General features: G+C 41.9%; 1 protein-coding gene across 1 annotated transcript in view; it reads right to left on the bottom strand.

The window, feature by feature from the left end:
- Positions 1–17,113, bottom strand: part of LOC141749050 (A-kinase anchor protein 13-like) — a 103,512-nt gene that overhangs the window by 77,618 nt on the left and 8,781 nt on the right. The window contains exon 2 of the mRNA XM_074602064.1: positions 4,812–4,866. The gene's annotated coding sequence lies outside the window, so the exon portion shown is untranslated. The remainder of the gene's footprint in view (positions 1–4,811; positions 4,867–17,113) is intronic.

The following is a 17,113-nucleotide window of genomic DNA, read 5'->3' as shown; positions in this document are numbered from 1 at the left end:
GAAAGCAAAGACAGAACGTCACCCTGTCCTCTTCAGTACATTAAAAAATTACATGTTTCTATAGAGTTTCTGTGTATCCAGGTCCTGTATTTTGTCTAATACTGATTTTGTACTCTGGAACTGTGCTTGTACAAGGACTAGCAGAGCAAAGCTCTCCTCTACAGTTGATGCTCTTTTGTGCTAAGACCACAAATAGAAATTGCACAAGACAAATACTTACAATCATGGGTACTTAGTGAAATCTCCTCAGCACGCTTTACGTGCCTTCTTGCCTAGTGACTGCACCAACTCTCCCCTCTATGTATAGGCTGAAAAAGCATTTCCCCAATGCGTACACGAACGACAGCAAGTCAGTTTTGAAGGGGAAAGAAGGAGAAAGGCAGCACTCAAAACTCCAAGGATTATTTACGAATAAGCTGAAGCCCTATAAACTTGGCTACTGAAGTACGATAATCTGCTCTAGTTTATGCCAAGCGGGTCAGACAGAGGAAGAACCTCAGCAATCTTCAAAGTCAAAGCAGATGGGGAAGTGAATAAGTGCCCATGTGAGCAAAGAGGAAACAAGCTTCTGTTCATTTTAGCTTGTTTCAGGGCTTCAGTTTTCTAGACACCATCAAAAAAAATGTCAGACCTTTAACTGACATGAGCAGAAGAGCTCACTTCTGTAACAAGTATTAGGGGAACCTCAGAGTAATTTTTTAAGACTGCTATAGATGCAAAAAAAAAAAAAAACACAACCAACCTGATGTCTGAAGATTGAAGATGCTGCTTTGCTCAGGAATAGGGAGAAAGGTAAAGCGGAGGAAAGGTGCTAAGAGGCAGAGGCTGGGAAAAATATTCTTTGCTGCACGGCTATGAAAAAACTCATAGGATTCTTTATCATTAGGGCTTCAGTATCACTGATATAAGTATTTATTTACGTAGCTGTAAAGTAGGCTCTACTTTAGAGCTAATTGTAGCTCTAATTAGAGCACTTCTAAAAAATTACACGTGAGGTTGAAGTAATTTTTTTTTTACACTTTTTGAGATAGAAAAAAGCAGCAGTCCACACATGCCACAGAATGAACATACACTGCATTCCTTAAGAAGCTGAAGCTGACCTCTTGGTCCTTTCTCAGGCTTTACATTGCTAGACAAGATCTGGGCCAAGACCATTTCCATACAGAGGGATGCATCTCTGTCTCAGGCTAACCTCATCATCCAAGTGGTGAAACCTAAAACCAACTAATCTCTCCCAGGGTTATGCTTGTGGAACTGGGAATCCCTCCATCTGCCTCAGCAAAATAAAAAGATCACTGGCTGCAAAATAAACAGCACATTAACCACAGAACAATAGCCCCTCCAGTCAATGTGCTTTGTGCCACCCACCAAGGGCTAACAATGTTCTATCAGAACCCTCCCCCTAAAAAAAAAATAAAAATAAATAAATAAATATTTCATGATTTGAAGAAAGAGCTTGTGCAAGTTGACAACACGCAACTTCTTTTGGATCCGTACCAAGGAAGGACTCCCTTCCTCTCCGAATTCCTGGGAGTTTTGCAAGCTTTCTGCAATCAGAAGCGGCAGACCCTGAAGGCGCACAGAAATAAAGTTTACCATGTTGCTTTTAACCAGGAACTTTTAAACTGACTGAGCTGGGAACAGTGGAAGAAGGATTATTCAGTGCTATAGTTTGCTAGGGAGACACAGAGAGCCAAGGACATGCTGAGGAGATGCTCATCTTCCAAAGAAAATATTGCTAAGTGAAACAGGCATCCTTCCACCACTTATTTTAGGAGGCGGCTGCTGAGCTGCATCAGCTATTCCACTGGTCTCTCCATGAGCGTTTTTTGCCCAAGACTTCTGCTGGAAGAGCCAGAGCTGCAAAATTTGTAAGAAAACTACACAGGAAGAGGCATTGAGGGGTTGCACACCACCAACCCGCTCTAGATACACACATCTTTGTTTATGCAAACACAATGGACAATCTGATACTCAGGCTGGGTTGTCTGGAGCACATACAAGACAGGAACAGGTATATAAAGCCTCTGCTTGTTTTTCCTCTGTGTGTGCTTAACTATACATCAAGAAATTTGCTAAGATGAGAAGTGTGAAGGAGTGGGGAGAGGCTGTGCTATGAGCAATAACAAGGGGGAGCTTCAAACTGCATTTTTTCCTATTATCAGTTATCATCACAAGCTGAAAAGTTAACTGCCTTGCTTTATGTAACTTCTTACCATGACAACTATACCTTTTAGCAAAGATATCATTCTCACAGCGGCTTTAAACGTTTTAAGACACGATTAAGGATTCCCCCATATCCCTCTCCCCACTAAATAAATAAAACTCTGGGGAAAAAAATGTTAAGCTTGAAGGACCACGTAAAGTTGCATTTGCTACAGTCAGGCCTTTTCTCTGTGCTCTTGTGTAGGGGGAGGGGAAAAAAAAAAAAAAAGAGATGCAAGCTAACAGAACTCATATCGGCTTTTTAATAGTATCTCCACAAAAAGGATTATTTTTTTTCCTTTTATGTGGCACATGCATTTGACCTGGGTCAACAGTGCAATGTGGCAAGTTGAAAAGGGATCACCTGATGAAAGAGAAATACCCTCCCCTCCAAACTATACTGCAGGAATTACAGCCAAGCTCCCCGACCGCAGCACACACAGTAAGAGCGTTCTCGAACAGCGCACGTTCTGTCAGCAAAGCAGTGCTAATACAAAACTCAATTCAAATAAAGGAGTAATGACACTTCGGAAAGGGTAGGGCTTCATCAGGCTTCCACCAAACCAAACAAAGACCATCTCAGATATTCAAACCACTGCAAAAAAAATTATTAAATCAAAAGGAGGAAAACAGTGTCATCCTCGTACACGTTTCACTGTTGAATAATGACAGTGTTTACCTTTCCAGCATAACGCATTACTGCTCTGGATCCAACTTTAAAGCAGAGTACAAGACAGAATTAATTACATCCTTTCCTCTTAACTATCATTCCTTGGCTTATTTATTAGGTAGGTCTGCATATATTCATAGATGTGTCTAATATACAAAGTTAAAAGGATTTAAAACTGCTGCCTAAATACTTCCCCGGTTTGCAGAGTCCTCTCCACTCTCTGGACAGGCAGCAGCATCAATAAATACAGCCTCAGGCTGCCAATTAGTCACTCCTTAAGCTACTGAGCAGAGCAGTCGAGGGAGATGTGGGGGAACCGCAAGCACGCTGTGACGGGCAAGTGTGTCTCATGAGCAATGTGTTGCTGGATCCCAAGCAATAAGCTACCTCAGACATGTACTAGAGATAGCTCTGCTAAGGTCTTTTCTCTGAATTAGTAAAATGCACAGGATGCCAGCACATCCAACTTTAGCTTTGTCTTAACAGTCCACTCCTGCTTGCAGTTCGGCAAACTGCCAGGCAGACCATCTGTCAGGACTAGAAAGTCCACCTTAAAGCGGAGCATCCACAGCTCGGAGGCCACCAGCCAGTTCGTGTTTCAGTTTCCAGTTTCTGGAGAAGACAAAAGCCACACTACACAAGATACCTTGAGTTCAGCATCTTGGCAAAGGAACAGCAGATAAACTCAGACAAGCTACCTAGAAGGAAAACTAAAGGGAACCCAAGAGCCCCTCTGGAGTTTTCCATTTTTCTAAAATGAGTTTTTAAAGCTAAAGACCTATTCACTCTCCTGGAATCCTCCCCAAAGAGGGACAACTGCCAGGGAGCAACAGTCTGAAAACACTTCTGGTTTAAGACTGGTTCAGTTTTATTTCACCGAGGTCCATCATCTCAAGGGACAGAGACCAGAAGCTTCCACGCTGACCATCCACTGAAAGGAGATCAAAAGGGAGAGAGGGTGGGTATCACTGTGGACCCAGCAGCAGAAAACACAGAGAAAAGAAAGCCCTTTCACAGACACTTTTCAAAGAGCAGCAGCACTTTTATCTTCGTCAGCATAGATGCTAGGATACTATATTCCCATGTGAATACTACAGTCACTGTTTGGCCTCATCCAGGATTACAAGCTACTCCAGCTAATACATCAAATTAGTTGCATAGCTGGGAGTGAACTTGTTGCCTTCCATCAGAGGTCAATCAAATCTTCTCTCCATCACAGAGAAAGAGAAATACAGTGCGTTTATGGTACGGCAGCACACTTAGCTCTTCCACCCATCACCCAAGCAACACAGGAACTGGGTTTGCAAAGGTATTTAGAAGTAGGTAGGACCATGTGCTCGTAAATCCTGTTTACCACTTATCAGCTTGAATTTAGAGGTGTAGATGGGGTTCACAAGACAAAAGAGGAGTGTTAAATTTGCATGGGTTCTCACATCTTTTGAGATAAAAAAAATAAATAAATATAAAACTTTCAAGATTCTTATTATGATTTACCCTCCACGTCAGAAACTCCTGCCTAGACCTACTGAGGGGAAGAGAAAGGGATGGAGGAAGAGCATCTCCATCTACAGACCTGGAAGTATTAAGGCTTCATTTTCCTAACAAAATGACATTAAGTGATACCAACAAAGTAAGTTTACTTTCCAGAAAGAAGAAAAATAAATGCAGAGCATCTCTTGAAAAAAAATTTTACAGGCAGATGAAAGCTGTATTTCATTATTCTGCACCACGTCCACTTCATTTGATTAAATTAATAAATGAGGTCCTTATGTCATACTACAGGCATTACCCCTACTTTTGTTTACTACATCTTAACCACAGCACACGCAGCACAGCTGGCTGGCAGCTCACAGTTACAACACAACATGCAGAAGAAGTTAAGATAGGGGAAGTGATTCTAAAAAAACCACAAAAAAAAAAATCTTGCTTCACTTACCTAAGCAAAGTTGTCATTAGAGAGTTTTCCAGTACTAAAATCCAAGAAAAAAGGCCTGAAAAAAAACCACAGAAAAAGGCAAAGTTTCAGTAAATAGGATAATACTCTCACTCACTGTTTTTTTTCCAGGGGGCGGGGGGGGAATGAAAAGTCAGTGATTTAAAGAAAAGGTACATTCACTCCATCAGTTGCATTTCAGATAGCTATTTGTAACCAAAAGGTGCTCCTCAGGCAGCAAACATATCAGAAACAACAGGGCAGATTTTCCACCGTTGTCGCCAGTATTACACCAGTGCAATTCCTCAGATGTCAATCATGTTGGACTGCAATAAAACCAGTGTTATCCAGCAGACGAGTCAGGCCTAAGGCAATTAGCTAAGCTGCCCCGTTTAGATTTTCAATCATTTGTCATTCCCCTGGAGCTGGATTATTAGAAAGCCTGGACCAAGTTGTGCGGTGGGAAGCGAGGAGGAATCACCCACCCCAGTAAGGCTAAAGGTGGCATGAGCCAAAAGTGTTGCTTATTAAAAAAATATCCAAACCACCCAAGGGATAATTCCAAAAGACTGCGAGGCAGCACAACATGGGTCGATACCAAGAAACCTGTGATATACAAGGCTCATTATGGGAACAAAAATCCAAAGCACAGTGCAAATTACTGGCAGAAATGGCACATGGCTACAACAGGTCTTACCGAAATCATCACTACCAAAAAAAAGCACTCAAGGCTTGTTAAGACTCATGAATGCGGACAAAAAAAAAACCAAAAAACCAAACAATGACCCAAACTAACTGAATATGGATGACTGCAAGCTTCCAAATCAAAGAGGGAGTTGATCACTGTTTAAGAGGAAGAAGTCACTGCTTGTTCCAAGATTAAAAACTTTTAATTCTGGCCCCGGCTGAAGCACTATCATTCACTAATCTGGTACAATTTAGTCGGGCTGATCCTCCGCTCAGACAGACAGGCCATTATCAAAAGTTCCTCTATTCATTTCGCTTCCTGTTAGCCAGTGAAAGCCCCTTTTATACGCTCCTCGAGAGGCTGTTAAAACCAGGGAAGACTTTCCGATAGAGAAGATAAGGTAGTTGGATTTATTCATGAGAGGAGGAAGGGAAGCTGTACAGGCTGATTACAGCTGCTCCAAAGCTGCAAAGTGGAGCGTTGGAGGAAGGAGCTGGAAGATGATGGATTTCTTACAAATAAGCATTATACCAACAGCATTATTGTTAGAACTAGGCGTTACCTCTCCTGATACTCAACTACAGATTTGAGATTTTAGTCTTAAATTGGCATCACCCAATACGCACATGTGGTTGAGTAATTCAAAAAACACATGGATGAGGGATATTTTTTAAGAGACTGAGCAAATATTTAAGAAAAACCAAAACCAACACACCATAATACCCAAGACCAAAAGGATAAACTAGCCAGAGTCAGAGGGAAGACACTGCCTAGAAATGCTCTCCAGATTAAGACAGTTCATGTATAATTTTCAGGGTCAGATCCTGTTCTTATTGCCGACATGAGCACTCAGACTTCAGCGGAGTAGGATGGTGATTTCCACTTTACTTAACATGTGTCAGCAAGTTTGAACAGTTGCTTTGCAGATTCTTAGAGCTAACCAAGCAAAACCCCACCGCCAAAAGCCCGGTATAGTACTTGGCAGATGAAAAGCTGCCTGGAAACTCTATCAAGACTCTGAAAAACATTCCCCCTATTAATGTTCAATCTGGTATAGTTAAAATAGCTTTAAAATGTAACAAGAGGGAAATACAAACAAAAGCACATTTCTCAAGTTTAAAAAGGTCGAGCCAAAGCAGCAAAGCTCTACCAAAAGTTAGGGCTAACAATGATGGTTGCAGGGGTAAACCCTGCCTCTTCCTTCCCCTCTCCCAGACTATTCTTCTCCGAATGAATTAGCAAAATAAACAAGAATCAAAACACCCAGAGCAGAAAATAGTATGCAGCTTTTAAAGGAAGAAAACAACTCAGTTATACTTCTTCATTACTCCATCCAGTGCACATACACGTCAAGTCGTTAACTGTTTTCCCCTCTGACAATGCTAAATGAAATCAATATGAGCAAAAATAATAAAAGAATAAAATTATATGGACAGGAAGACTTAAAAGACAAGGTGATGCATTTTTGAAGAGGCACCAGTTTGAATCACACAGGAATGGAGTGCAAATCTCTACCAGGTAGGAAGAGGGAATAACTAAACCTAGAATAGCATGAAGACCCAACAGAGATGGTCCACAGGTCGTCACGTGGAAGGTGAAGGATCAAAGATACTTATGTAAATAGAGACAAGGCTGTCAAAGACTGACAAATTACCTCCTGCTTTGCCGAATGCCAAGATGCAACCAAAAAGCAAAGAGCTACAACAAAATCCAGAGCTTATCTTGATCCAGTTTCTCCTTTAGGTTATTATTAACTTTATACAAAACTTCAGCACAAACTGTACAGACACTTCAGTTTGCTCAGCGTCACGTAATTTCTTCTCGGTGATTGAGCAGAGAATTAGGGAACCAGGAGACAACAGTCGCTTTCTATTCTGCGACCAGCCTGCATCTCTTCAGCCATATCACTCCAGGCAAAGCTCGGCTGGCACTCGCTCTCCTCACTTTCTGCTGCAGCGGAGATCTTGCCTGTCGCAATCACCGACTTCAATCGTAAACTACAGCAGCTCAGTTGGCACATGCTCAGATTTAGTGGGTATTTCAGAAAAAGTTGCCAAGTCTCAGATTCCCCATATAGTAAATAAAGGTAACGTTGCTCACCTATCTTCACACCTGCTTTGCAGCGCAACGGCTGAAGAGACAACCTATTGTTATAAGTCTACAATGCACAAAAAGCAGTTGTATGTATACTTAATTTGCAGTTTAGCACTCTTAAGGCCAAGTTTATCAAAGCGTAAAGGGTGTTTCCTATGGTGGGAATGTCGTAATGGGACAAGACACAGCCTGCTTGTTCTGCATGTTTTGTAAGATCATTGAGTCTTTCTTGTCACAAAACAACTCGTTGCACCAATATTTAATTAAAAACAAGTGAGGAAAGTGCATCCAAACCTTCCCATTTGTTTTCAAGTCTGAGGAACCCACACTGGCAAGTTACAGCTGATGAATCATTGATAGTTATTGGAAATCAGTATCAATGCATGGAAACCGCATTGCATGGAAGTGAAGAGGCAAGGACTAGATGTTCCTCAGTCAACTCTTTTCAACTTGATAAAGCCCCAACTGCGCCAGATGCTCCAGCTGATGTGAGGGGGTCAAACTAAGTCTGAACAGTCTCGCCCTCCAAGTTTACGCACTATAACAACAACAGGCCAACGCCCACTGTTACAGAGCCGAATACAACTAATTTTGTTCGATTAAAATATGACTTTACACACATGAGAGTTTCAGGAAAGCCAGAGAAGAACAGGTTTACTTGGCTCTTACATTTCAGTGCCCATCTTCTGCAAATTCAGTGTTGCTTGCTGTGATGATGCTGGGGTTTGGGGTTTATGGGTTTTGTTTGGTTTTGTTTTCTGTTATAACCCCAAAACCCAAAAGTTCCTACTTCTAAAGATCATGTTAGGTTTTTCCGCCTCCTTCAAAATCCTGGCTACGGATACGCAAATGCCTAGTTTCTAGCCTCTGTACTGCTAGAAGTTACACTTGGAATAGTTGTGACTGAAGGCAACAGAAGATTTCAATAGTAGTTTCTCTGTCACTCCAAGAATCTGCTTCGCAACACAAGCCTGCAATTCCAGATTTCTGCATTCATCGCGAGGGACACGTGGCACAGACGCTTACCAGCGACTGGACTTCAGCACATTCCTGGGCAGTTCTGCAGTAACCACGTTTAGACAGTTAAAGAAGGTTCTATCAGAGCTCAGAGATGAAAGTTGGAAAAGAAATTTAAAAAGAAAGAAAAATCAGAGAGCAAAGCCAATAAATGCAATTAAGATTCTGCAAACTCCTGATGACTTTGAAAGAGCACGGGTTTTCCATCTCATCCTCCGAGTGAAGCTGCAGCACACGCTTAGCAGTGCCAGAAAGATTAGCGGGCTGCCAGAGCATGCACAGGAGAAGGTTTGTGTGCAAACAGAATGAACAGCCTCTACTAAATTCTTGTAACCAATTAAGCAACAATTCTCCACTGAGAATACAGCATCGCCCAGCTGCTTACCTAATCCTCAACCCCTGCTTCTTGAGCTGGCTTTCAATTTTTAAGTCTTCTCTTCAGAAGCAAAGGACAAATGCGTGCCGATTCTCTAGACATCCTTGTTAAAAGGCAAATAAAAGCCCTGCAAAGATTGTCAGTACTCAAAAGTGACTTTAATACTAATGAGAATTTACCACCAAGTCTGCAAACATTAATACATGTGAGTAGCCATGCTAAATCCACCCTAATTACCTGTCTGCAAGGCTCTCCCCCAGCCAGAACTGGACTTCAAGCCAAGGGAAGACCAAACCTGGAAGATGACTGCGGACTTTCTCTGGTCTGCATCCCTGTGCTAAGCTACTCAGTGACACTAAGCAGACGCGTCTTGAATGTGCTGCTTCCTCTCATGTAAAGGGGGAAGGAAAAAAAGAGAGTCAGAAACAGTACTTATCTGAAAAAAAGCAAATATTTTAAAATAAGAACCGCTACTGTTCGTAGGATGGCCTGGAAAAGAGATACATCTGAAATTCCTTTAAATACATGTGTTTCAGTTTTCAAACTGCATACGAGTCAATCTGACAAACGAGCTTAGACAGACTTGCTCAAACGAAGCCGAGGGTCCCGTCCCCCACCCTTTTCCTAAGTTAAGCGAGTGTAACTTTCTGGCATAGACATTGGTGTGTGAGATTTTAACATTCCCCTTTCCATAAACAGTCATACATCAAGCTCTAAAAATTTGCTTCACAGAAACATTTGCACTAGTAAAACTCAATTATTCTAATATTTGTATGACACATGCAGGAGGGGTGCATAAAAAGGTTATGGTGAGCTCATTTAAGAATTTAAACAAGTACTTGATAAAAAAATTTTTGAATTATTCACTCAGCTCCACTACTAAATCAGGCTTCCAAAGGAGTCTTTAAACAATAGCACAGAAGACACTGTATTTATAACAAAAAGGTGGTATTGAAGCTATCACTGTCTCACAGCGCAAGCCATTCATAATTACAGTCGTAAATGCACACAGGCACGGTTTCGTGCATTGGTTCACAATCCTGCCGGATTAACTGGACACTTTCAATATTTATACTAATATTCCCTTCTGGAGAGGCAGCACCATTTCTGTCTAAATAGTCTAAGTAATGCTTTTCATGCTAAGCAAGAACGATTTCTTCAAGAACATCCAAAGTTGAGAGAAGCGCAAGAGAACAGTACTAAGCAAGATCAGGACAATCTTTTATATGTATTTATTTATTTTTATACCATCCCACGTGGGCTGCCACACAAGTATTTTGCTATGCCCCCCAAAGCTTCAGAGCCAAACTCAACTGAAGACATCAACATGCATCTCAGCTATAAACTTTTATACTAAGTTTATGTACAACACAGCAATTTTCCGCATACTTGCTCCTTGCAGTACCAATTTTTATTTTTTTTTTTCCAAACCTCAGAGCTCACTTGGAATAATGACCATCTCTAGTGGGACGAAAAGCAGGGGACTTCAAAGAAGAGATAACATGAGTGGTGCTCCACTTCTCTGGTACACGCATCCTCGTACCACCTGCTTCCTTTCTCCCCATCCCTTTTTCTTCTCCACCACAGGCTGCTCTTGGTGGTTCAGCTCAATGAACATGAGCCAAGGTTTCCTCTCAAAATAACTACTCCAAGAGCATTTCAGCTATGAGCATCACCCACAGAAGCATTCCCATTTGCGTATCGTCTTCTCTCCTGCACTAGTCTGTTCCCAAATAAACTCGTGGGCTCGTGATACAAGGTCATAAAGTTGGGGAAAAAAAACTCGGATACCCTCCCACTGCATCCAACCGTGTTCCCAGGGCAAGGGCAGGATGAGTCAGTCTCCCAGTATAGCTGGTTTCAGGCATTTCTGACAGCATTACTTTAATGACAGTATTTCATTTCCTTCAGCATCTCATTGAGTGCACTCAAGTTAAGTATTAATGAAGTGTTTTAACACTCTCACTGTCTGGAGGAGAAGTGGGGCATCACTAACCAGCTGCTCCGTTCACCAGAACCACCAAGAACAGGGTTTTTGCATCACATGAGGTAAAAGACAGGTTTGGGGGCGAGAAGCATGAGCCGAAACTACCACATTAACAAATACCACCGAGCCCCAGGACAACAGCTGGAGCCTGCCCTGAGCAGAACCAGCAGCACACCAACCTAAGACCACCATAAACCATCCAAAAACAAAAGAAAAAAAAAATATCTAAAGGAAGATAACTTGCCATTTCTGAAGAAACAGGGATTCAGATTTGCTGTTGCAAAGCCAAGCCATAACAGCGGTGCCACCAGCAACACACCTCCTGAAACCTCTTTTTATTTTTTTTTTTAAACCCCTTAAATTCAGCTTTGCTGCTGTACTTTCCTTCAAATGTACACCCCACCTCCTCATCTGCCTGTTCTTACAAATCTATCTATTTGAAGCACTGGTTTTCCTGACTCTGGGTAAGACTGAACACCTGCATCACTGCAAATGTAATTATGGCAAAATACCACGGCTATTTGCAGACTTCCTGTTCATCACATACTACTAGTGTACCTTTGCCTTGAGCAACTATTAACAGAGCTGGAAATCCTGAAGAGACGCTAGAGAGAGAGCAGAAGCAACCCCCCTACTCCTTTATGCAGTGATGCTTTGGATTTGCTTTTGGAATGACTCAGAGGGGAAAAGAAAATCATCAGAAAAATTCTTTGTAAATCTGTCCAATGAAAAGGAGAAAAAAAAAAAATTAATTCAGTTAGAAGTCTGCATTAGCTTACTCCAATCGAGACAGGGAGGCATTTTACACTTCAACTGAACTGGCAGCTCAAATTCAACTTCAGGCTCCAATGCAGGCTTTAAGTCAAATTCCTAAGCGGAGTAAAACCCTTATTAGCCTGTCTTCACTGTAATTTTAATCTTAGTAAATTCTGAGTATGTAATTTATGTTAAGAACTAACCACTTTTTTTCAGAACTGGATATATTGCATGGAGAATTGTTCTCTGGCTAGCAAAGTTAAGATTTCCCTTAGAGAAACAATTTTTTGACAGCAAAAGAAAAATCACTGAAAGCTTTAAAAACATGCAAAAGCATTTTCATAAAGGCATCACAGACAGTTGTTTTAATTCATTCATTCAACTTAATACATTCCTAACCTATCAAAACCTGGCTATGCAGTCTCACTTTAAACAGATGCTACGTACTAGAAAGATTTTTGACCTGGCTTAAAAACTGATATTTCTCTTTCACCACACACACACGAGGGGTGGGAAAAGACAGGAAAATGGCTGATATTTCTACCTTTAAAAAGGAAAAAAAGCATTCCATTCCTTCTCCTCTCCAGCAGAAAAGTAAAAAGAAAACACCTTGAAAAGACATCATCTCAATTTCGAGTTCCACTAATGTGACCGAAGTCATAACAATTTTTCTAGTTTAAATGAAAAAGAATTTAAAGCCTTGTCTAAAGTTTACAGAGTCTCCATGAGAGTCAAAACTGCCAATGCTGCGGGTACACACCACTCACCCACGTCAGCACAAAAGCAGTATTTACATCCTGTAGCCGACCTAAAGCTCTGAAGCCCAGGTTACTATCTGTCCCAATCGTGAAATGTTCATTACGTATTTCCTGCATTATTTGCATGGTTTCTTAGGTTTTGGGGTTATGCTTTGGTTTTTGTCTGGGTTTGTTTTTTGTTTTGTTTTTTTAAATACCCACTTAGTAAAAAGCAAATGAGATCTCAAGCTCAAGGCAAAAAACCCAAGTGAATTATCGGGGTGGTTGCCTCTCCTCCTTTCTGCACTTGCTGCTGCCGTTTTGCGTCGTTCCCTTCGCTCCCACTCCTCTTTGAGCCGTGGTTTCATGTAAAAGCAGTTCAACTTTTATCCCCCACCTCCAAGCCTGAAAACCAACACGTCCTTCCAAGTGAGGCTTACGCCCTGCCAGAGCTGATTTGTATAATCTGAATAGGAGAGACGGGGAATATTTACGTATTTGCCAAGCGAGGGGCTAGGATTTGAGAGGGAAATCCAAGCAAGATGCAGCAGGAGAAGAGCCGGACTCTGCCAAGAGATCAGGTCCATCCTACACCGGGTCTTGCAGCCGCAGGCTGGCGCAAGAACACCAGCTATTTTAACGACTTGCATTAAAATCCTCACACGGGGGGAGGAAAATTAATTACACATTTTAGCCTCTAGATTTTCCTCCATTTTGTTCAGTGTACACATGCAAAAGTTAAGGCGAGGGTTTACAGGACTCGGGAGCACGTATGGCCCCGCACAGAGCCGTGCTTAAAGCGGGCAGCTGTGTGAGGGAAGCAAACCGGAGAGGACTCGGACAGATGTTTCCATTCACGAACACTGCCAAGGAGCCGGGAATGCCGAGTTCACTACCTTGGCGTTATTTACATTTCACAACATCCAGTAATGACCATGCCACAGGCAGTTTTTAAAAAAAAAAAAAAAAAAAAAAAAAAAAAAAAAAAAAGATACAGCACAGCAGGGGAGCATTTCACCACCACCTTCATCAAGGGGGCAAAAATTAAAAGCTTTTTTTAGTCCAATTATGAAACTTTGCCTTGTTTCATTTTGCCCACTGTCATCCAAACGGGACACCGGCATCCTAAGCCTCATTAGTTCACAGGATGGCCTTGAGCTAATTACCTGCTATTGCCATTTTGCAAGAGGTTGTGCGCATATGCTTGCTTCTGGGGCATCAGGGATGGTTATCTGCGCTGTCTCCGTACCACGTGAACCTTCTCCTTCCCTTTTCCAGAATAAACCTATTCCTGATCTAGCACAGAGGACAGCTTCTCCCTCAGCAACCCTGACACAAACCAAATGGTCCAAAGGCCAAACCTGGCGCTCTTGGCTCAAAAAAATATCCTTTGAAATCGTTGGGAGAGTGCATTTCAGAGGCATTCATCCAAACCTCAATCCTGAGACCCAACAGGTTTGAGAATTAGTTGCCAGATCCAGTCTGGCAACTAGAACAGCTACTCCAAGCACGGTCCCATCCACCCGAACACACTGGAGCATTATACACCGACCGCATGCGACGAGGCACTCCGCCTGTCCCGAGGTGTTCCCTGCGGGAAGAGATAGGAAGGGTGATGGGAAAAGCAATTTTTTCACACCAGCGTTATGATCCACAAAGCCCTTTCTGAGCCCACAGAAGAGGTATAGAGAAATAAAAAGGTCAATATAGCCCAGTTCTATTAAAGTCAGTGCTTGCTTGAGCTTTTAAAGGGGTTCCGCACTTTTAATATTTAAGCTACACACTCTGTATCATGTTTCTTTGAAAGTGTCGTGCTGGTGAACATTGCCCAGACAGGGAAACTGTACTGCCAGTGAGTGCAAGGCTCCCCTCCCGCTACCGCCACAACGGGACACCTTCCTTCCCGAAGTAAACCAGACACTAATGCTATTTATGGATCCCGTTGCAGAACCAGACAGGCTTCCTAGCCACTATTCATCAACGTGTAAATAGGTTTTATTTCATGGCAGGGCGAACAGATTCAAAAGAAAAAAAAAAAAAAAACCAACACACAAACCTGAAGTTCTGCCTTACTTCTTAAATATATATTTGAAGGGTAGTTGGAAAATCAACATAGAACAGTAATAACATCAAATAACGGCTGATCACAACTTCCCTTGGAGACCACATTATTTAAAAACATAAATCTGGCAATTTCAAATTAGTTCCTAAAGGATTATAAGAGGAAACAAAACATCCATGGAAAAGAAGGCCAGCTGACGTACCAAGGGACAGACATCCAGAAGAACATTATCTCCATCACTCCCCCACACCCAGAAGAAAGGCAGGGAACATAACCATGAAATCTTCCTTAGTTCGCAGAGAAAGAGACTACATCAGTTTCCAGAGACACAAAGCTGGACAACATTCACCAGCATGACTTTTAAACATTAAGACTGCAGAGTCCACTAACTTGCCCTGCTAACTCTTTTGAGTTCTAGTGGGAAATACAACTTTGTTCTTACAAGCATTTTCATAGAAGCACCTTTGCATTTAAAACACCAACTGTAAATGCATCTGCTATTCAGATAAAGCACCCGCAAGCACGTAATTTGATATGTAAGAAGTTTTACAAAGCTCTCAAAAAGCCCAAGGACATTTGGAAGGGTAGACACAAGTTTAGAATGAGTCTTAGCATATCATCAGCAAAAAACAATTCTATTCTTAGATATCTCCCTTTGGTGTTTCCTATGATCTTCCTTTTTTTTTTTTTTTCTCCTATTCCTTTGAGAAAGTAAGTTGTTTGCTTATTAGGAAAAAAAAAAAGAATATGGAAGAACCTGTTCTGCAAGGCATACGAACAAAGCAGTGTCTTCCAAAAAAAGAAAAGCTCATTCAAAAGTATGTAAATATTAGGGCTGGTAACACAAACAATAAAACCACAGGAAACACAAGAAATTAAGAATAGATCAGGACTTATTCGATTTCCTGGCTGCTGGATACATAAGCACTTCTCTGGGTTGGATGTATCAGACAGGGTTTATTTTCTGAATAACAGGTATCGGGGAGTTGACATAGATAATTTAAAGAGGCAAAAGAAAAATTCAACATCTTTTCCGATCCGGCTTGTGCTCCTTCGCAGGCAAAGACGCTGACCACCATCCAAGGCAATGACACCAGGACTGGCACATCACGGCGCCAGGGCTCAGCATCCTGCGCTAAGCAGTGAATTAAAGTTTGCTAACTTCAAGGAGAAGTTAGCAAACAGGGTTAGTCCTGCATCTTCACACAGCACTGCCCCGGACACATCCAAATGTCTGCTCTTGAATGAGGACTGGCTTTCTAAAGCTGAAGCTGAGCAAGAAGCAGAGGTGACAATTAGTTCCCAACATGCAGGGTGGTCCCTGCCATCGCCACCCTGCAACTCTCCCTGGCTGGAAGGCACACATCCAGAGCTCGCCAGTGCATTCCCCAGCTCGGGCGTATTCCCAAATTCCCAGTTGCTGCTAGGCTCTTGTCTAGCACCATCCCAACAGCTCTTTCCTCTCCACCATGGGAAAATTTTTTTTTGCCAACTGGCCAGAAGTGACACGGTCCCAACTAGACACAGTTTTACATCTCCTGTGCGGGTGTTCAAAGCCCGGCTCGGCTGAGCATCACGTTAACACAACCTCTCTGCAACAGCTCCCCGCTTCTCATTCCGGCTTCCACCAAATGCTAAACCAAGTCTCCTTCTTCATCCTCCAACCATCCAGTGGCTCAGACCCAGCCTTATCTAACAGTCAAAAAAACCAAAATCCCTACAAAGAAAACAATTTATCTCCTTCAATGCAAACACGAAGTGATGTAGCATTCCCGAAAACAAAGTTTAACAAGACTTAAAGCATACTTCCTGTGACATGGCCTAAGTTTCTCTTGGCACTGAAATATCACAAGTCCAAGGCATAAACACACACAGGTATTTATACAAACTGTATTATTCTTTTTTAATTAATATCAGAAGCACTGATGAGACTAGGTTTTTAGTAAAAATTGGCAAAGATTTTACAAATTAGTTCCTGGAGAGGGGAAGGAAATGAAGACTCTTCTAAGCACAGCATTAAAAAAAACCCCTCTAAGTTTACACTCACCTGATACCTTTTTATATAATGCAATTGTACTGTAACTGTATGATTGCCATTTATCTGCCATCTCACGGTATTAACTGACGTAGCAGAGGGGATGTGTCACACAAGCAATCCAGTAAAGAAAGGGTAAAAAAAAAAAAGCACACTCGTGTTCTGTAGTTCCAGGAAAATGTACACATCTGCAAGCTTTTGCCACAAGTCCTCCAGCCTCCTCAAGTAGTTTTGAATTTTCATTTCAAAACTTGTTCTCCGCTGGCTGAAGTGTTTTCCTTTTACATGCCCGTTGTAAGCTGTTGCTGGGACGGGATCTCTTACTAGCCTCAAACAGCCCGATGACTTCTGAACTTTGAGATTATAAAGCAAGAAAGTTACTGAACACTCACATGCAAGTCGATTGGCTAAGAAAAAGCAGCACAAAGTCCTGCCAAAATCCTCGCTAATCTGATAAAGGAAAAACCAGGGAGGTCTAAGCACTAAACCCCACCGTTAAAATAGAGCCAACTCCAGCTGCAGAAGGAAGCACATCACATTTAGCGAGGTACTT

The sequence above is a fragment of the Larus michahellis genome, chromosome 9 (assembly GCF_964199755.1).
Source record: "Larus michahellis chromosome 9, bLarMic1.1, whole genome shotgun sequence".
Taxonomy (NCBI): Eukaryota; Metazoa; Chordata; class Aves; order Charadriiformes; family Laridae; genus Larus; species Larus michahellis.
Note: the sequence above shows the minus strand (reverse complement) of the source record. Positions and strands in the feature narration are given on the sequence as shown.